The sequence below is a fragment of the Trachemys scripta genome, chromosome 25 (genome assembly GCF_013100865.1).
Source record: "Trachemys scripta elegans isolate TJP31775 chromosome 25, CAS_Tse_1.0, whole genome shotgun sequence".
NCBI lineage: Eukaryota > Metazoa > Chordata > Testudines > Emydidae > Trachemys > Trachemys scripta.
In genome coordinates this window covers 1,192,365-1,211,152 of record NC_048322.1, presented here as the reverse complement: position 1 = coordinate 1,211,152, position 18,788 = coordinate 1,192,365, and the positions used below count along the sequence as shown (strand labels likewise).

The 18,788-nt window shown below is 47.6% G+C and overlaps 1 protein-coding gene and 1 long non-coding RNA gene across 3 annotated transcripts in view; one reads left to right on the top strand and one right to left on the bottom strand.

The window, feature by feature from the left end:
- Window positions 1-18,788, top strand: part of LOC117869996 (zinc finger protein 239-like) — a 1,162,621-nt gene that overhangs the window by 634,258 nt on the left and 509,575 nt on the right. The window lies entirely within an intron of this gene.
- Window positions 6,873-11,598, bottom strand: LOC117870089. The gene is made up of 3 exons (XR_004643917.1): window positions 11,108-11,598; window positions 7,523-7,628; window positions 6,873-7,158 (listed from the first exon to the last, which is right to left on the bottom strand). It is a non-coding gene; the product is annotated as an uncharacterized LOC117870089 (long non-coding RNA).

Genomic DNA, 18,788 nt, shown 5'->3' with positions numbered 1-18,788 from the left:
GTTTATTGCCATTGTGGAGCGAATGAGAGGCCTGCCTATCTCGACGCAATGCTTGTCATCATGGATTGTGCTTTGCATACGCACGTGCTATGAGCTCGCCAATGTACCAGCCCCGGAGATCCGGGCTCACTCGACTAGGGCCCAAGCGTCCTCGGCGGCTTTCTTGGTGCAGGTTCCACTCCAGGAAATCTGTAAAGCGGCCACCTGGTCGTCGGTGCATACGTTCACAGCCCACTACGCGATCCATCATCAGACCAGGGAGGACGTGGTAGTCAGCAGGGCTGTGCTTCAATCGATTGTTCCTTGACTCCTACCCTCCTCCAATGGTAAGCTTGTGAGTCACCTAATGTGTAATGGACGTGAACAATCACTCGAAGAAGAAAAAACGGTTACTTACCTTCTGTAACTGTTGTTCTTCGAGATGTGTTGTTCACGTCCATTACACTCCCCACCCTCCTTCCCCTCTGTCGGAGTCACCGGCAAGAAGGAACCAAGGGAGGGTTGGGCCTGCAGGGATATATATACCCTAGAGCGGGGCGTCGCTCTGGCGGGAGGGGGGAGCCCTGCCGGCCCGATGGGAGCCGCTGAGGGAAAAAGTTTCCGACGTCCGTGTACGCGGCGCACGCACACCTAATGTGTAATGGACGTGAACAACATATCTCGAAGAACAGTTACAGAAGGTAAGTAACCGTTTTTTCTCCCTGCTTGTTTCCCATGCTTCTTTCATTTGTGTATAGGCACTTAAGATAACTTGCTGATTATCCCGCTTTCTCAGTCTGCGACAGGAGTCCTCCCCTCTTGCACTCTCCTGCTCGTGCTTCCTCCCGGTATTCCATTTCCCCACTTACCTCAGGGCTTTGGTCTCCTTTGGTCTCCTTCCCCCGGTGAACCTAGTTTAAAGTTATGTGATTCCAGCTATGTGAATAATGTAACTGGAGTCAACGTACCTTGGGTCGACTTATTGAGGTGTCTACACCATGCTGGTTTGACGGGAGAAACTCTCCTGTTGACTTACTTTATGCTTCTCATTCCAGTGCAGTACCGGAGTCCACAGGAGAGCGATTGGTGGTCGATTTAGCGGGTCTAGTGAACACCCGCTAAATCGACCCCGGTGGATCAATCGCCGCAGCGTCGATCCACCAGTAAGTGGAGACAAGCCCTTAAAAAATAAAGAAGATGAAAAAGCCAAGAGCTGGAAAAAGCCAGCGAGAGCTGCTTCCGCATGGTGGTTTGGGTCTGAGCACTCTCCTGAATATTCATGCCAGTGCCCAATCTTCCATGCCTAAATCTAATGTCCTCGCCCACATAATATTGGGGTGCACTTATCCTATAGGCTAGCTGTAACAATGCTGGTTCTGGCGGGACCCAACTGAGAGTGTCAATTCAGGACAAATTGCTTAAAACAGGGCAGTTACAGCCCAAGGCTGGGGTTTTCCACCTCTAAGGGTACGTCTTCACTACCCGCCGTATCAGCGGGTAGCAATCAATTTATCTGGGATCGATATATCGCGTCTCGTTAAGACGCGATATATTGATCCCCGAAAGCGCTCACCGTCTACTCCGGAACTCCACCAGAGCGAGCGGTGGTAGCGCAGTCGACGGGGGAGCCGCGGCCATCGATCCCATGCCATCTGGACCCCAGGTAATTCAATCCAAGATACTTAGACTTCAGCTACGCTATTCGCATAGCTGAAGTTGCGTATCTTGGATCTATCCCCCCCTAGTGTAGACCAGCCCTAAGGCAAACCAAATCAGCCAGACAAAGAGGACTTTGGTCTCACCCCACTGGCTAACCACAAGTCAGACAAGCAATTCCCTTAGACACTCCAGTTTTCCAGTATCACCACCAGTGCCACTCGTTATGGGGACAAATGGTTATGAAAACCAACACCCCAGTAAAAGAAAAAAGGTTCTCTCAATCCCAAAGGACCAAGCCTCAGGTCAATATACAAATCAGATCTTACCCACAAATCACGCTGTTGCCAATCCTTTAGAATCTAAAATCTAAAGGTTTATTCATAAAAAGAAAAAGATGTAGATGAGAACTAGAATTGGTTAAATGGAATCAATTAAATACAGAGACAGCAAAGTCTTGGTTCAGGCTTGTAACAGTGATAGAATAAACTGCAAGTTCAAATCAAGTCTCTGGAGAACATCCCCAGCTAGGATGGGTCATTCAGTCCTTTGTTCAGAGCTTCCATTTGTAGCAAAGTTCCTCCAGAGGTAAGAAGCAGGATTGAAGACAAGATGGAGATGAGGCATCAGCCTTATATAGTCTTTTCCAGGTGTAAGAACACCCCTTTGTTCTTACTGTGGAAAATTACAGCAAAATGGAGTGGGGGGTCACATGGGCAAGTTCCTGCATACTTTGCTGAGTTACAAGGCCTTTCTGCCTTCTCTCAATGGGTCAGTTGTAGCTGATGGTCCTTAATGGGCCATCAAGCAGGCTAGACAGAGCTAACACCAACTTGTTTGGGATGTCTCCCAGAAGCAATAGTATAAGTTTGAAATACAGACAGTATAGAGCCAATATTCATAACTTCAACTACAAGACTGATACACACATATAGACAGCATAATCATAACCAGCAAACCATAACCTTGTCTTAGACACCTCATCTGACCCCCTTTATACAAGATTTGGTGCCACTACCGGACTTTGGTTGCAACCATGTTCTATATGGTCCCAGTTCAAATCAATAACGTGACACTAGCACAGTCATACCTATTAATGCCAACGAGCTCGTTCTGGAAACCTGTTGCACAAACCAGTTTCTGGTCATTACGTCCATGTTCTTGTGGTGTACTTTGTGGTTACTGCTAAGTCCCAAATGTCTTAGGTAGACATGTTTAGTTCCCCAAAATCCAAAAGGGTAACTACAAGACCATTTATCTATGCCAAAGGTCACAAGCCAAACTTATGCTAGTTTACTTAAGCTAATCATACAGGCCTGTAGGATCCTTGCATTACAGCCAAACATAATAGAATAATCCAATAAAAAATTATAAGCCAAATATAATAAAACAAACAGCAAACTGATAAATAAAGGCAGGATATCATAAAGCAAGCCAGCAGGCCAGCCCTATGGGCTACACCACTGAAAAGGAAATTAAAGGTGAAGTTATGGGTTAAAGAGTAAGAGACTAATTATGTGATCACCTGAATTATATTGGAAAATTGAAAGTTGTCTTGGTTTTTGTTTTGTTTTCCTTGGGCCATTGGTCACCTTAAGCTTCCTTTACTGGGGTGAAAACTAAGAAGTGGGTGTGTACTATTTCTACCCTCCTTCTTTCCAAATCCTTGGCCTTGGCCAGGGTACATTTACATTTCTCTGAAGTAGAACCCTTTACCAAACCACTCAAAATCTCAGTATGTAAGTGAGGAACGGCTTCCTGAAACGTGCCCAGTTTTTCTTTAATTTGGTGGCACAGGTCCAGGCTAGGAACTGGATACAGCCCAGATCAGAATCTCTCTTAGTTACCAGAGCTGGAGTTTCTATTAAAAAATAGCTATTTTTCTTAAACTATTTCATTTTCAACACTGATTTCATTTTATATGCATTTGTAGCGCCTACAAAGGATAAATTCAACAAAACAAAAAAACACTTCTATTTCCTCAACGTCTGCATCATAAAGGGCAGCACTTCCCATACCAAAGGATTAGCTAGAGAAGATCTTCTGTAGGGCCTGGGTTACACATGCTTTGGGAACCAAATACATGGGCATTTTGCCTAGTTCATAATCACTTCGGGTGGAATTCCCTCCTCAGACCATTGAGAGAATATGGACTTAAACAATTGAACTCCACGGTGAACATCTGCACTTCCTCCAGTTAGTTGGGGTTCTGCTGTTGTTCACCATTTCCCAGTGGAGATTTTAATCACTACTCTTTCTTTGTTAGCATGGCCAGTAAATTGGAGAGTTCTCTCCTGTTGATAGAACTGCACTTGAACTTTCTCCACTCCATCGTGGAGGGATGGGGGGGAAAGCAAAGCTAAAGCAAGAAACAATGACTTTAGCAAAATGTCTCGAAGTCGCCAATAAATCTGAGTTACATGCTGTCAAACTAAATTAATATCCAATTGGGCGACCAAACAGCCTTTAGGAAAGAGAGAAACCCACTGTGACGGGCTGCCCCACACTCTGAGTTGCCACCTGCTATAGTGGGATACCACTGAGCCCGCCTTTTCCACCAGCCTGGGCTCCCTTACACTGTCCTGCTGAGCCAGGCCCTCAAGCCTCCTCCAGCACACACAGGTAGGGGCACACCCAGCTGCAGAAAGACACTGAAATCAGCACTGCACGGGAAGGCTTCAGCTAAGGAACTCAAGTGCACACCCCTCTCTGGAGTGCAAACCCAAAATCGTATTGTCTTGCACTGTCCAGTGTAAGCTATTGAAATTTGATCCCTCCCCCTCAGTGTGGAGGGAGATATGCACAGCTTTTTGCCCCCAGTTATGAATTCCACAAACTGGGTTTAGAGAAAACAAAACAAGTTCATTAACTACAAAAGATAGATTTTAAGTGATTATAAGGGTTAGCAAACAGATCAAATTAGCTTACTGAGCAAATAAAACAAACACGCAAACTAAGATTAATACACTAAAGAAACTGGCTACAAGTGGTAATTTCTCACTCTAAATGTTGTTTTAAGCAGGTTGCAGAGTTTCTTGAAAACAAACTGCTCTTGCTTGCAGCTTAAAACTCCAGGTATTTCTTTCACAGGCCAGACACCTTCCCAGCCTGGGCTCAGGCCTTCTCCCCCCTGCCCCCTGGGTCTTTGTTTTTTAGATGTTTCCAACAGTCACCCTGGGCGGGGATTCAGTGAAGAATGAACACTGATTAAGCCACTCCCCAGCCTTAAATAGGTTTTACATAGGGTGGGAACCCTTTATTTTTGAGTGTGGTTTCCCACCCCCAGTGGAAAAAATACTGGTATTCTATCATGGAGTCCAGTACCAGGTGACGTGATCACATGACCCTGCAGTGTCAAAGCAGCCATGAGTCGGAGGTTGTTTGTGGCATCCCAGAAAAGCTTCTCAGAAAGGTGGGAGATTAGCATCTTCAAAGACCAATTGTTCTCCCTAAAGGCCGATCCAGGCTGATTGCATTCTGTCTGGTGGGCGTTCCCAAGGTGCAAACACTTTTGTAGTACAGATGTGTAGTCAATATTCCTAACTTTAGATACAAAAAGGATACATGCATACATAGGATAATCACATTCAATTAATCACAACCTTTCCAATAATACCTCCCATGACCCACCTTGCATAAAATACATCTTAGATATGCTATAATTATAACAATATTTCTATGAAGAATATGGGGCATAGTGCCACACCCACCTCACAAAGAAATAGACTACATGAAAATGAAAGAGTCAAGTGAAATTCCAGAGCAGGTTACATCTGATGAATCAGAATTAGGACGATAGATTCTCTCATCACATCCTCCTCTGATCCATTCAAACCTGCTTCACTCACCACGGTCTCATTATTGAATTGCATTAGTTACAAATGTTTTACCAAAATAACACCCCAAGTGGCTTTGCCAATAGATGGAAACTGGAATTCAAACACCAAAAATCATCACACTGCATTTGGGATCCATCTGAATTCCCCTTGCAGGTCTTCGACCCTTTCGTCTCCAGTCATAGTGACTCTGGTATAGGATTAAACAAGTCAAAGTGTCATCTCCAAGCACAGACAGCTGAGAACACTGCACCACATGACACTCTGAGAGGTGGAGGGACAGAATGTGAAGAAGATAAACTCTGCCTGGCTCAGACAGGAGGAAACAGTTCTGGGGTGATGGGGAAGGAAGAAACCGTTGAGTCACCCCATCTCCTTCCAGTGTCACAGAGGCTGAAATGACAATTTTTTCCTGCCCCTGCTTCTCTTCATTGTATTTAAATACATCATAAATGGAAAAAAAAGGTCCAAAAATGCTGTTGAGCACACTCCAGAGCAATGTGCGAACAACTGAGAATGATACAATCTATCATTGGCGACTCTAAAAATAACTGTGCAATAAGAGGAACAGTATAAATGTGATGCTCCTTGTTTCGTGGAAGGAGAGACAAACTCCCATTACTCATGGGACAATGATGGAGTGGATAGAAAGGACAATCGTGTCCACCCCAGAAAAGGGAGAGCTGCAAAAGACAAAAATGGGCAACTCGCTGGGACAAGCTGAGGGATAACACTGATGCAACTGGTTCAAACAGCTTTAAAGGTTACTACGTGGGAATTAGCAAAAGTATGAAAGAACAAATGTTGGGATGGCCCTAGAGGTTTTCATGGTGTTTAGCTCCCTTGGAGAGCCTCTGATGATAGTTAAGGGCTGAGCTCCAAGTGGAGCTTTTCCCACACTCACTGCATTCATAGGGTTTCTCACGTGTGTGGATTCTCTGATGTCAAGCAAGGTTTGAGTTCTCAGTGAAGCTTTTCCCACACTCACAGCATTTATAGAGCCTCTCCTGTATGGATACACTGATGACTAGTGAGGTATGAGCTGCGAGTGATGGTTTTCCTGCACTCACTGCATTCATAGGGCCACTCCCCTGTGTGGATTCTCTGATGTTTAATAAGGCTTGAGCTGGAAGTGAAGGTTTTCCTACACTCAGAGCATTTATAAGGTCTCTCTCCCTTGTGAATTCTCTGATGTCTAATGAGGTGTGAGCACTGAGTGAAGGTTTTCCTGCACTCACTGCATTCATAGGGCCTCTCCCGTGTGTGGATTCTCTGATGTGCAGTAAGTTCTGAGCTCTCCGTGAAGCTTTTCCCACGCTCACACCATTCAATGGGTTTCGCAGCTGCGTGAATTCTCTGATGTTTAATAAGGGCTGAGCCATCACTGAAGTTTTTCCCACACACGGTGTATTTTTTTTAACTCCTTCCCATCAGGATTCTCTGTTGGGTTGTGGTTTCTTTGAGGTCCCTGTGAGTTCCCTGACAGGAAATAATTTTATTAAATTTCTCTCCTGGCTGGTCTCCCTGCTCTCTCTCTGGCGTGTGCTGAATCTCACGGATTTTCCCTGCTCATGATTCCTGGACATGTTCCCTTTCGTTATTTTTGATAATATTCCGTGTGGTGCAACTTGCACAGCATCTTTCTGCTGAGACTTCTGCTTCTCATTCTCACTCACCGTCGCCTCACCTGCTGGAACAGAGAGAGAAACCTCAAACAGGGATGGAAAAGGGAAGGGCAAACCAAAAGAAGTGCTGGAGAGTTGTCAAAAACCAGGAAGTGAATTCCCCTAACTCTTCCCCAAAAGGGGAGAGAGGAGGGGATCAATTCTGCCTTCCTATCAAATCCAAAGAATCAGTGGGAAGGTGGGAAGCTACTGACATGTGTCAGTTAGGATCTGTAGGAAGCCATAAGCTATATATATACCCTGAGGATACAACACCTGCTGGGGACTATCCTCCTGAACTCAGAGAGCTCCCAAGGTCATTGTAGGGTATCCCAGATTTTTCCATCAGGCACTTACCGATTCGGAGTTAGTTTAATGTTTCCTCACCTGTGCAGGGACGTCTCAGGATCTCTCTTTCCCCTGAACCCTGGAGGTCTGGGACCCATGGCTCTTCCCCTTGTATCCAGCTGGGAGATCACATCAGGTTTGGAAACTGCTCAGATGAAAGAAAACAAATGAGAGCAGGTGAATTCCTAAGACTTCGTAATAAAAAATAATGACAAAATTACCTCGGTGCTTAGTAAACCCTTGAAATCCCAGGGCCTCCTCCCCAGGTTCTGAAAGGTGCAGAACACTCTGCTTATGAAGGATTGAATTACTCACAAATATGCTGGGAGCACACACAGACACTGTGACAGTCTGTAATCGTATAGTCACTCTTTTGCAACATTATGATATATTTTGTACAAAGTCTGCCTTGTCAGGCAGAATTTGGAAACTGAATATATGTTGAACTTTACTGTCTTGTTAAAATATGTGTAGCAACACGGTGTCTGTAAACATATGAGATTTTACTGTATGGTGTTTCTGAAAAAATGCTAGAATTCTGCAGAACAGCCAGAGACCAGTTCCTCAGAGACAGCAAAGCTATCACCTGGTTAAATGGCCATTCTCCAGCAGGGGGAAGGTGTGAACTAGACATTTACATTCCATCACAGGGATGGCTTGATGCTCAGATCCACAACAGACAGCCCGTCACCATGACTCAGCTGAAAAATGAGGATGTCTCTAGCACAAATGACTGAATAAGAAGAAGAGGTGGGGAAAATGCTTGAGACTCTCTCTCCCCTTTTCTCTCTGCTAATCACAACCACTCCTGAAGAACTGAAATTGGGGAGGTAGGGTCCCGGCTGAAAGGAACCCCAGTTTGTCACAGCATATAGTGAGAGAAAGACATTCACTGTGAATCTGTTTTAGCTTAAGTTAGAAGTTAGTATTTTATCTTTTATTTCTTTGGTAACCAATTCTGACTTTTATGTCTCATTACTTGTAGTCACCTAAAATCTTTTCTTTCTGTAGTTAATGAAGTTATTTTATTGTTTCACAGAACTAGCATGTTTGGATTAAAGTGTGTGAGAAACTCCACTTGGGATAACAAGCCTGGTGCATGTCATTTCCCACTGATGAAGTGACAGACTTTATACGACCTTTTATTGTTTAGTAATGTGCTGGAGAGTGCCAGGAAGAAAGTCTGGGACTAGAGAATCTGCAGGTGTTCTCCTGTGGTGTAATTCATGAGTGATTGACTAGCAGCACTCAACACTGTGCAGCTGAGAGTGAGGTAGGTGCTGCACACAATGTGTTAGCTGGCCAGGAGTGGCTGTTCTCACAGCAAAGCAATATAAGAGAGGAAATATACACAAAATAATAAACGGCAGGATCCTGTTTATGAGGTCAGCTCATGGCATGTGAAGTATATTTGGCTGTACACAGGTACACCCTGCATCTTCCAGAAGATCACAGCCCAGCCCGGCTGTAAAACGCTGGAAGGACTTTGCGTGAGCATTGCTGTAGAACATACGAAAGGCTCCAGTTCTGTACGTCTAGGATCTAGACAGAGGGCTCTGATTGTACTTGATGTGTAACAATTTTTCCCCAATACTTCTACTTATCACTTGAATCACTAGACTTTATTAAATAAACCTTTATTCGTTTTCAGTCTAATCACACCTTAGACTAAGTCTACACTTTTTATTTTTAATATGGAGCTATAGCGATCTCATAGAACTGGAAGGGACCTTGAAAGGTCATCGAGTCCAGTCCCCTGCCTTCACAGCAGGACCAAACACCGTCCACGACAGACTGTATAGCGGCACAGCTGCACCACTCAGCTGCATCACTTGAAAGTCTCCCATCTAGCCGCTCTATGCCAACGGGAGATAGCTCTCCCATCGACATCATTCAAACCCCAACGAGCGTCTCCTGCCGACATAGCACTGTCCACACCGGCGCTTTTGTCGGTGAAACTTACATTGGTGTGTTTTTTTCACACCCTGACTGACAAAAGCTTTACCAATAAAGCCTATGTCCACACTAGCACTTAAGAGATAGATGTTAATCAGAGCGGTGATTGGAAATGTAACTGGGAAACTGGTATAGCTGTGAGTACTGTGAGCGTCCAGTGGAACAGGGACAGGATTTCCCAAGGAGACACTTAGGCCTGGTCTACACTACAAACTTAGGTCGACAGAAGCCCTGGTAATTTGATCTAATAATGTATGTGTCTATACGACCGAGTCCCTTCCTCAGACCTAAGTTGCCTGTAAAGTCAACTTCTGTACTCCACCTCCAAGAGAGGCGCAGCACTTGATTCAACATCCACGGGTGGACATGGGGATAGTGTAGACACTGCGTTGTGTAATTCAAATGAATTGGCCTCCAGGAGGTGTCCCACAGTGCTGCGCTGTGACCACTCTGGAGAGCATTTTCAACTCCACTGCCTGTCAGCCAGGTACACAACAAGCAGCCGCTCCCATTAAAGCCCCAGGAACTTTTGAATTTTAATTTCCAGTTAATTAGCTCCCAGGAGTCCTGGGCTACAATGGGCAACAATGAGGACATTGTTGATGAGGAGGAGAATGGGAGACAGACGAGCGGTGGATCCATTCTCCCCAAGAGACAAGCACCGTTTTTAACTCTGGAGCCCATTCCTTCACAGGACAAGGTAGCAGCCGAGCATGATGCCAGGGAGGCGCCTCTGGTGAGTACACATTTCCAATCAAACGGAAGGGGTTACATGCTATTGTATTTGATGTTTAATGTGAAGAAAAGAGGAGGTGTCGTGGGTATCTGCTTCCTGGTGGCCACACCAGTTACGCAGACATTGCTCTCAGAAAAAGATGGTTTATGTGCACAGGGATGGCCTGGGAATCCTCCATGGAGATCTCTAGGGCGCTTTCATGGAGGTAACTCTGCAATCCTTTGCAGAAGGTTTCTGGGAAGAGCTGCCTTATTTCTTGCACCAGGGTAGAACACTTTCCCGCGCCACTCCCGTATTAACTCTGCCGGCATCATTGCAGCACAGAGCATAAGGACCAAGTCTGTACCCAGATACTTTCAGCATCTGCTCCCTGGCTGCCTCTGTTCCCCTCAGGAGATTGATATCGCATAGGGTCACCTGGGGGAAGTTTTCATGCTAGTCCTTAAACCGCAAAAAATTCAACAAATAATCCACCTCCCATTTGGTGAAATCCAGGTCCCACAACCACGCTTTCCCTAATATACCATGGCTGTGGTTGGAAAGGATCACCGTGTATTGCAAGCAGCATTGAAAAAAAGGGTGGGGGGGGAGGGCTTCCTGAGTGTGCCTCCTCCCCCACTTGGTGCCGCCTTTGTAAGAAAGAGGAGCTTTACATGGTCCAGGTTGCGAGGGGAAAGGGAGTATTTCTCAAGAGCCCAGCTGTGCTCCCGATGATGTCTTTACAGAAGTAGTAGCACAAGACCTGCGCCCATGCTTCATGGCCATACTCACCACGGCTGGAGCAGCAAACCGACTCTTGCAATAACTAGGCATTGTGAATACGTTGTGGCTTGCAGTGAAGTGTATATTGGGGGATGCTTTAAAAAAAACAACCCAACATTGCACCAGAAACAATGTAGACACTGTCAGTGCTTCCCTTGTGCTTTGCATACCTTGCAGTGGAAACCTTGTCCTGCAGTGCATCCTCCACACCGGGACAGAGACTTTCCCAGATTAGAGGGCAGAAAAAGAAGACTCGGGAGGACATGTTCATCAAATTAATGCATGCCTCCGGGACAGCTGAGACAGAGTTCAGAGCATAGAGGATTACACTCTCTGAGAAACTGGACATTAACAGGCGAGCATGCTGGGAACAGGAACGTGCCATGCAGAATGAGATGCTGCGGATTATAAAGGATCAATCGGACATGTTGAGGCATCTGATTGAGCTTCAAGAAAGGCAGTTGGATGCTAGAGTCACTCTGCAACCTATGCAGAACTGCCTGCCAGCATCGACCAGTTCTTAATACTCCTCCCACAAACAGTCTATGAGACGGGAGTGGGGGAAGTTCGCTATCCCTTGCACTCAACACTAGGGGAGGGTACAAGGAACAGAAGGTGCCCATTCTGTGTAGGAACGATAGGAAGGCTGGCAAGAGACCATCCTGGCTTAATCCAGGAAATTTTCAATTATCTGAAAATCAAAAAAAAAAAAAAAAAAAGAGTCCTAAAAAAAGTGGAAACTAGGTCAAATGAATATAAACAAATAACACAAGTATGTAGGAACAAAATTAGAAAGGCCAAGGCACAAAACGAGATCAAACTAGCCAGAGACATAAAGGGTAACAAGAAAACATTCTACAAATATATCAGAAGCAAGAGGAAGACAAAGGACAGGTAGGCCCATTAATCCATGATGGGGGAAAAACTAACAGAAAAAGTGGAAATGGCAGAGGTGCTTAATGACTTCGTTGTTTCGGATTTCACCAAGAAGGTTGGTGGTGATTGGTCGTCTAACATAGTGAATGCCAGCGAAAATGAGGTAGGATCATAGGAGGCTAAAATAGGGATAGAACAAGTTAAAAATTACTTAGATAAATTAGATGTCTTCAAGTCACCAGGGCCTGATGAAATGCATCCTAGAACACTCAAGGAGCTGACTGGGAGATATCTGAGCCATTAGCAATTATCTTTGAGAAATCATGGAAGATGGGAGAGATTCCAGAAGACTGGAAAAGGGCAAATACAGTGCCAATCTATAAAAAAGGAAATAAGGACAACCGGTGAAATTATAGACTGTGTCAGCTTAACTTCTTTACCCAGAAAGATAATGGAGCAAATAATTAAGCAATCAATTTGCAAACATCTAGAAGATAATAAGATGGTAAGTAACAGTCAGCATGGATTTGTTTAGAACAAATTGTGTCAAAACAACCTGATAGCTTTCTTTGACAGGGGTAACAAGTCTTGTGGATAGGGGGGAAGCAGTAGATGTGGTACATCTTGATTTTAGTAAGGCGTTTAATACTGTCTCACATGACCTTCTCATAAACAAACTAGTGGAACACAACCTAGATGGAGCTATTGTAAGGAGGGTGCAAAACTGGTTGGAAAACTGTTCCCAGAGAGTAGTTTCAGTGGTTCACAGTCATGCTGGAAGGGCACAATGAGTGGGGTCCCCAGGGATCAGTTATGGGTCTGGTTCTGTTTAATATCTTCATCAATGGTTTAGATAATGGCATAGAAAGTACACTTATAAAGTTTGCGGAGGATACCAAACTGGGAGGGGTTGCAAGTGCTTTGGAGGATAGGATTATAATTCAAAATGACCTGGGCAAACTGGAGAAATGGTCTGAAGTAAACAGGATGAAATTCAATACGGACAAATGCAAAGTACTCCACTTAGGAAGGAACAATCAGTTGCACACATACAAAATGGGAAATGACTGCCTAGGAAAGAGCGCTGTGGAAAGGGATCTGGCAGTCATAGTGGACCACAAGCTAAATATGAGTCAATAGTGTAACACTGTTACAAAAAAAAGGCAAAAATCATTCTGGGATGTATTAGTAGGAATATTGTAAGCAAGGTACGAGAAGTAATTCTGCTCTACTCCGCACTGATTAGGCCTCAACGGGAGTATTGTGTCCAGTTCTGGGCGCCACATTTCAGGAAAGATGTGGACAAACTGGAGAAAGTCCAGAGAAGAGCAACAAAAATAATTAAAGGTCTAGAAAACATGACTTATGAGGGAAGATTGAAAAAAATTGGTTTGTTTAGTCTGGAGAAAAGAAGACTGAGAGGGGACACGATAACAGTTTTCAAGTACGTAAAAGTTTGTTACAAGGAGGAGGGAGAACAATTGTTTTTCTTAACCTCTGAGGATAGGGCAAGAAGCAATGGGCTTAAATTACAGCCAGGGCGGTTTAGGTTGGACATTAGGAAAAACTTTCCAACTGTCAGGGTGGTTAAGCACTGGAATAAATTGCCCAGGGAGGTTGTAGAATCTCCATCATTGGAGGTTTGAAGAGCAGGTTAGACAAACACCTGTCAGGGATGGTCTAGATAGTACTCAGTCCTGTCATGAGTGCAGGGGACTGGACTAGGTGACCTCTCAGGGTCCCTTCCAGTCCTATGATTCCCAGACCTTTGATGGTTGTTGCACTGCATCTGCAAACAAGCTTTCCTTGTTTCTCTCCTCACAATGTTATCAGCCTTTATGCCCAAGGTTATCTTACTTTTCCTTGCTGTCTGTGTGTTTTGGGTGCATAATAAAACAAAACGGATTGAGGAAAAAGGCCCTTTATTCATTTGTCATGGTGGGTGGAGTTTAAAGGGGAGAAAATGCAATGGAGGGGATAGTTTGGTAAGGAACAACCCAGATAAGCGTCACATTACTTTGGCTCATTGCTGAAACTTGTTTTCAAAGCCTCACGCAGACGCAGACCCCCTTGATGGACTCTTCTTATTGCTGATCGGTGAGGCCACCGGTGCCTGCTGAGCACCCACTTTTTTTTTTCTGTGGGTACTCCAGCCCTGGAACACCCGTGGAGTTGGCGCCTATGCCCCCTCCCCACACACACACAGCTATACTTGCAAAAGGACGAGTGTAGAAACAGTTATAGTGGCAAAAAGTCAACTACAAAGATGAAGTAAACTAAATGCCCAGAAACTACTTTACTGCAGAGCTAAGGGTGCCCAGTGCTGTCTCTTGCCTGTCACCGTATGGTCGGTGGCTAAACTTAAACCTCTGCGAACCAGAAAATGAACAGTAAATGTACACGCCATCCCTGCATTGCCACCTTAACTCTGCTCCCATCCCCATCCCTGCAGCTGGTAAGAGCCACTGGGAATAGTTCTCTACGGGTGGTGTAAAGATTAACAAACTACCCCAGGAACTGGGATATTCTCCATCTATTCAAGTCTTCAAACACAAGGTGTTCAGCTCAGTACAGCAGTAACTGAAGGAATTTCTACAGTCTGTGTGATGCAGGAGATCAGACTAGGTGACCAAATCATCCCTTCTGAGCTTAAAAATCTCTGAATCTGTAATAGATAAGAAGTACTAAAACAACACCTATAACAGATACGAGGAAGGACTAAGGACGTGCCAATTTTTGCGTTGTGCTCTACAGGCTAGAATACCAGCATTTATCCGCATGCCCTCCAGCTGTGTGCCCTGAGTCAGCTGTAGCTGTAATCGCATGGTGGAGGGATTCATTGGAGCAGCCTGGCAGAGCTGTGACTGTGGTATGCAGAGAGGTGCAGGTGACCCCTGAGGGACCGAGTCTGCCCCATGTCAGTGCTGAGTGTTGTAGGCTGTGTCAGTAAAGGCACACAAAGGGGAGTTCTTGCCCTGAGGATTGTCAGCACGCTGGTGGGATACACGCTAGTGGTCTCCAGGGCTCAGTGAGGAGCAAGTGAAGACAACAACTCAGAAGAAATCCTCACAGTGAGGGTAAGGGAGTGGGATCAGTTTGCAAGTTGGAGCTTGTTTGCGTGGAGTAGGATCAGTGTGTGAGTGAAGTCCATGGGTAGGAAGTCTTTGTTGATTATGCGGGACCCAAACCCTAGTTGTACCTTAGCAAACAGGAGATATCTGACATTGTGCTAAACCAGTGGTCTCCAACCTTTTTACGCCCAAATTCACTTTTTGAATTTAAGGGCAACCCAGGATCTACCCCGCCCGATCCCCCAAGGCCCTGCCCCTTCCCCAAAGCCCCGCCCACTCCATCCCCCCCCCTCCGTCGCTTGCTCTCCCCCACCCTCACGCACTCACTGTCACCAGTCTGGGGCAGGGGTTTGGGAGGGGATGCAGGCTCTGGGCTGGGGCCGAGGGGTTTGCAGTGTCAGAGGGGGCTCTGGGCTGAGCCTGAGGCAGGGGGTTGGACTGCAGGACAGGGTTTAGGGGTGCAAGCTCGGAGAGAGTTTGGGTGCAGGAGGGGGCTCCAGGATGGGGCAGAGTGTTGGGGTGCAGGAAGGGGTACAGGGTGCTGGCTCTGGGAGGGGGCTCAAGGCTGGGGCTTGGGGTGCAAAAAGAGGTTCGGGGTGCAGGAGGGAGTATGGGATGCTGGGTCAGGGGGAGGGCTCAGGGTTAGAGTGCAGAAGGGCGGTTGGGATGCTGGCTACAGGAGGAGAATCAGGGCTGGGGCTTGGGGTACAGGAGGGGGTTCGGAGTGCAGGAGAGGGTACGGGGTGCTGGCTCTGGGAGGGGGCTCAGGGCTGGGGTGCATGAGGAGGTTCGGGGTGCAGGAGAGGGTGTGGGGGGCTGGCTCTGGGAGGGGTTGGGATGTGGCCTCCTGCCAGGCAGCATTTACCTCCAGCGGCTCCCGGTTGGTGGTGCAGCTTGACTGCCGCTAAGGCAGGCCCTCTGCCTACCCTGGCCCCATACTGCTCCCGGAAGGGGGTAACGTGCCCCGGCGGCCCCTGTGGGGGAGGGATGGGGGGCACATGGCTGCGCGCGCTGCCCCTCTCTGCAAGCACCTCCCCCGCAGCTCCCATTGGCCACAGCTCCCCGTTCCCAGCCAATGGGAGCTGTGGGGGCAGTGCTTGCAGGCAGGAGCAGGGCAGAGAGGGAGACCCCTCCTCCCTACTCCATCCTCCCCTGGGCCACACTGGCCACGTCCAGGAGCAGCGTGGGGCCGGGGCAGGCAGGGAACCTGCCTTAGCGGCAGCCCCACTGCACTGCCAGAGATTGCGATCGACCGGTTGGTGACCACTGTGCTAAACTATCCATGTGCTCTTCTCCCCGAGTGTCCTGGAGCAGGGGAGGGCAGAGCGCTGGTGTGTGTGTCACTGGCATGTGGGGTGATGCTGAGACAGGGCAGAGGAGAGGTGGCATTGTAGGGGTGACATGAACCTTAACTAGTCACTTCCTCTTCTAATAACCGAGGAGACGGGAATCCTTACCCAGCGAGGTCACATTCTCGTAGTTCTCCTGCATGACGGCTCTGTAGAGAGCTCTCTGAGCGGGGTCCAGCAGAGCCCCCTCTTCCCTGGTGAAATAGACAGCCACGTCCTCGAAGGTCACCGGCCCCTGAAAGAGCAAGAGTCCAACACTCAGTACCTGCTGCCCCACTCACAGCCCCACTATTTATGGGGGAGAGGAGCCAATCAAAAGGAAGCTCTGGATGGCTTCCCATCAACAGAGTCCCACCCCACCCTGCTCAGAGCATCCAGGAAACACCAGGGTGAGGGGACAAAGAGAGCCCCCTGTCTCTCCCACCACATTCATCACACAGCTACTAACCACAGACTTTGCCTGTCTTGGCAGCCATCTCTCACAGAGGACAGACACAGATGTTGAGATTCAGCACAGAATCCGCTGTGCCAGCCTTGCCTTTGGCAGGCTGTCTCGCCAGGCATTCAACAATCACATCACCAGAACACACACTAGACGTTTAGTTTATAAAACGGTGCTAATCCCAACTCTCCTCTCCAGCTGGGAGATGTGGGTGACCTACAGAAAATGCCTGAAAAACCCAGAACGCCAGCACCAGCACTTCCTTAGGAAAATCTTCAACAACGCAGGAGGATCGCTGAACTAATGTCAGTGTCCTCACAGAGGCCAACATCTTCAGTGTTGAGGCCCCTATTCTCCAGCACCAGCTGAGGTGGAGCGGACACTGGGTGTGCATGGCCGATGTACGCTCACCAGACCAACTGCTCTACGCCCAACTTACCCAGGGAGAAAGGAAACGGGGAGGCCAAAAGAAACACTTTAAAGACACCCTGAAGACAAAGAGCAAGAAACGTGACATTGACACCACACACTAGGAGACTGCAGCCGAGGACAGGGATAACTGGCGAAGACTTGTCAGAGAGGGAACGTCCACATTGGAGGACAATCGCCTTGCCCTGGTTGCAGAAAGATGCCAGAAAAGAAAGGAAAGATGATGGTCACGCAGCAATCGTGGCCCAACCGTGTCTTCCAACACCACCTGCAATGTCTGCCAATGGGCCTGTGGCTCAAGGATCGGACTCCTCAATCACCGAAGGACCCACGAAAAATAAAACCTGTGGAAGATCATCCTCGACCATGAGGGCTCGCCAGTGACTAGCCACAGACTGATACAGGAGATGGAGCCCCCAGCAGGGTCCAGGGAGAGCTCCCCGGTAGGAAGCCCAACACCCTCATCGTTGTGAAGAACTGGATCTGAAGGGAGAGGCACCTCCCCTAAGCCTCACCGTTGGGTTCCCCCTTCATATCTCACAGCAGTCGCTGGTGAGTCGAGTCAGGCTCCAGCACTGGGAGTCTGGTCCATTTTCCCAGCCCCATCTAGGTGGGTTGTTTCCTGTTCCACAAAATTGGGGCATTTCTACCTCCAAACCTCATAGGTCTGTGTAATGAGGCCTTACTCAATTCCGGGCATTCCAGCCTTGTGGGAGGAGCCACTGGACCCGGGACCCAACAGAATACGGGGAACAACTAAGGAATAACAGGGCCAGGAGTGGGGGTCATAGGTTCAAAATTGGGGATCCATTGGGAACGGCGGGGGACACCAAGCAGACAATCCTGGACAGCACCCACTGCTCCTCAGGGTGGTTAAGCACTGGAACAAATTGCCCAGGGAGGTTGTGGAATCTTCAACATTGGAGATTTTTAAGAGCAGGCTGGACAAACACCTCTCAGGGATGGTCTCGATAATACTTAGTCCTGCCTTGAGTGCAAGGGACTGAACTAGATGACCACTTAAGGTCCCTTCCAGTCCTATGATTTGTATTTCAAAACTGGTGTTGTGTTGCAGGTGGAATCCTCGCTGATGGACCCCTCCACAACTGTAAGGGCCCTGGGCTGGGACCTGGTGGAGTCAGGTGGGCCTGAGTCCCCCTACCTCCCCACACTTGTGGTGGCAGCCTCCCCACTGTAGGCCAGGAGGCCAATGTTCACCTATCGTCTGCCAAAGCTAGAACACTAGACTATTCACCGCTCTGCCCTGCCTTAGCGCTGGAGCTTTGCATTGTTAGTGTCACGCCCTGCCTGAGGGCCCAGAGCTGACAGACTCCTGGGTGGCTCTGCTCCTGTCTGGGGTTTTCACCTGGACTGCCAATTCCCCTGAGTCTAAGCAGTGATCCCTAGGATGTAGTGAGGCAGTGCGGCCTCCCTCTGACCCAGAAGGGGAGGGACGATTACACCACCACTACAGTCTGTTCCTGGAATCTAAGCCACTCATTAAACAGATCCCAGCAGGTTTCCACCCCCTGGCCTCCTCCCTTCCCCACCCTGTGTATTTCCTGCCCGCTCCAACCTCCGAACCAGACTGCACAAACCTTCCCACCTCCTGTGTATTTGCTGCCCCTCTCCCTCCAGCAGGAACCCACCAGCAACCCCCCAATGATCCCTACCTGGACTGGCT